Here is a 3,310-nt window from a genome sequence, read left to right on the forward strand (position 1 = left end):
TGAGCATCGTGTCAACGCCACAGCCTAGTATTGTTGCTCCATCCCTTTATGACCACAGTGTGCCCATCTTCTAATGGCTACTTCCAGCAGGATAACGCGCCATGTTATAAAGCGCCAGTCACCTCAGACTGTTTTTTTAAACATGACACTGGAGTTCACTGTACTCAAATGGCCTCCACAGTCACCAGATCTCAATTCAATAGAGCACCTTTGGGATGTGGTGAAAGGGGAGATTCACATCATGGATGTGCAGCCGATAAATCTGCAGCAACTGTGTGATGCTATCCTGTCAATATGGACCAAAATCTCTGAGGAATATTTCCAGTACCTTGTTGAATCTATACCACGAAGGATTAAGGCAGTTCTGAAAGCAAAATGGGTCCAACCCGTTACTGGTAAGTTGTACCTAAAAAGTGGCCGATGAGTGTATATGGGCTGAATTTAAACAAACTAATTAAATTTAGTAACATTCAACTTAATTTGTTTGTTTAAACTCACAATCAAAAAACCTTGTGAACCTGGTAAAAAAATAACTGATTATAATGTACAGTAACAGAGAAAATGACAAAATGGTTGGCCTTCAGCTCGCGTAACGGTTTAGCATGCATCACTGACCTTGTGACAGCAGTAGTGGAAATGTCCCGATGTCCTGACAGCAATTTTGTAGGCTTGGCCTCCCTTTTGCTTGCCGTCTCATTTCCACACAACTAATTTTCACCCTTTGTTCACACTACAATGCATCATTCAAACGAGTCATAATTACCCAGGCAATCAAAGTGCATTTCATCTCCACTGATATTTCTCTATTTATAGGATGTTCATATTTCAAAGACCTGAATCGCAAAACAGCTTACAGTCCACATGTAATTAGAATTAATGCGGCTGATCTAAATCGGCCCTCATTTACTCTTCGACTGAGATACATTTGTCAACGGTGCAACACAATACTTGACCCATCTGTTCATTTGCTCGGCTCTCATGATGAGATTCGCGTCAGCTCCAGCTTTATTGCCGTTTATGCCACACTGAGTCAGAGGAATTGGACTTTTCAATGACCTTGCAGAATCATTGCACTTTCGGCTCATCGCTCACTGTGTATAATAATTATGATTGTGTGTTTTCCATGTTGTGGGAATTGAACCAATGACCATCATTCATAATGTTTCCCGTTCTACTTTTTGTAGGGTGACCAATAAATTTGCGCCACTTTTAATTGATTTGTATATTTGTTTTTAACCAATGCTCTGCAGGCGGGCAGCACGGTGGCTCAGTGGTTAGCACTGTCGCCTCAAAGCAAGAAGGTCACCGGTTTGAGTCCCGACTGGACCAAATGACATTTCTGTGAGGAGTTTGCATGTTCTCCCCATTTCAGCTAAAGGCACAGCTAAACAGATGTGTTTCCAGTCTTGATTTGAATGTGCCTAATGTTGGAGCACATCTGATCATTTCTGGAAGCTGATTCAAGCAGCGGGGGCGGTGCAGTAGCTCAAGGCAGATTCACCCTGCTTTGAACTCTTGGAATTTCTAATTTACTTGATTCTAATGATCAGAGTGATCTGTTAGGTTTGTATTAAGTGAGCATATTCGCAACATATCGACGTCCTAGACCATTTAGTGATTTATAGACATGTAATAATGCTTTAAAATTAGGGCTGTGCGATTAATCGAAATCGAAACGAAATCTTGATTTGAAATGTTGTGATTAGCTAAGAGGCTGCGATATGAAATATGTATTGTTTAATTCCCCCCGCCCAGAGCAAACGCATGCATGGCGTCTGTGTGACAGTCTTACTAGCCAACTGAGTGAGCACACTTTCGTTCTGCCCAATTAGTTTGCTACCGAACTAAGTGGAACACCCACCAGAAGAAACCCAAACAACAGGAAAGCGTGGACAAGTGGGATGTCCATTTTTTTGATGTGACCCCGCTCTGTTTATACTTTTGCATCAAGCGAAACCATATGGTCCAGCGCAGCCTTCATGCGGTCTATACCCCTCACGGTGGCTGACGCCAGCAGAAACACCTACTGCCAGCTAGCGTTTCGGAAGTGTTATTGCAGAGCAACACAAACAGCAGTATAAATGCATGACTATGCACAAGGCAGGCAGTTAAGGCTGATTTATACTTGCGCATTTACTTTGAAGTGACATCGGATCTCTAGTCAAGCCTACTTTGCACTACACTGATGATGACTGGAAGCTGCGCCAGAGATGCTTTGAGATGGCATATTTTCCATTACATTAAAATTCTTATAAACATTGAAATATTTGTTTACAGTAGATGTAAGAAATGCGCTGTTATAAGTTTATAAAATAAAATATTATTTACAGGGTATACAAGAGTTATTTTATTTAGAAAAGTTGCAACTTATTTTCTACTTTTAATATGAAAAACATAAAAAATATTTTATTTTATTTCCAAAAGTACAAGCTATTGATTTTTACTTTTTTTTATAAGAAAAAAGGCCCTGTTGATTTTAGGCAATTTTAGCACATTCTCCTTACAGCAAGAAGGTCGCTGGTTCGAGCCTTGGCTGGGTCACTTGGCATTTCTGTGTGGAGTTTGCATGTTCTCCCTGTGTTGACGTGGGTTTTCTTCGGGTGCTCCGGTTTTCCACATTTCAATTCAGTTCGAGCCTCGGCTGGGTCACTTGGCATTTCTGTGTGGAGTTTGCATGTTCTCCCCGTGTTGACATGGGTTTCCTCTTGGTGCTCCGGTTTCCCACACAAGTCCAAAGACATGCGGTACAGGTAAATTTGGTATGCTAAAATTAACCATAGTGTATGAGTGTGTGTTTCCCAGTGATGGGTTGCGGCTGGAAGAGCATCCGCTAGATATGCTGGATAAGTTGGCGGTTCATTCCGCTGTGGTGAATAATTAAGTAAATAAGCTGAAAAGAAAATTAATGAATGAGTAGATCGTGTGTTTCAATCCTTCAATTATTTTAAAATCAAGTAATGCACCCTTAATTCAGAATGAACATTTTCACTGTACAAAACTTGTCAGTGAACTATGAGGGCAAACAATAAAATAAAAAAAATTAAATAAAGTTTATTAATCATAATGGAGTTAAAATGTTCAATTAATCAAGATTTTGATTTTAGGCCAAATTGTCCAGCCCTACACAAGAGTATTTTTTATTTATTTATTTATTTATTTTTGGCCTTTATTAAGAAGATAGGACAGTATTTCAGACAGGACGGGAAGTGGGAGAGAGGATTCGAACTCGGGACGACCTGAAGTGCTACCACACCATATGTCAGCGCATTAACCACAAGGCTATTGCGCTGACACACAAGAGTATTTTTAA

Source organism: Danio aesculapii, chromosome 1, assembly GCF_903798145.1.
Source record: "Danio aesculapii chromosome 1, fDanAes4.1, whole genome shotgun sequence".
NCBI lineage: Eukaryota > Metazoa > Chordata > Actinopteri > Cypriniformes > Danionidae > Danio > Danio aesculapii.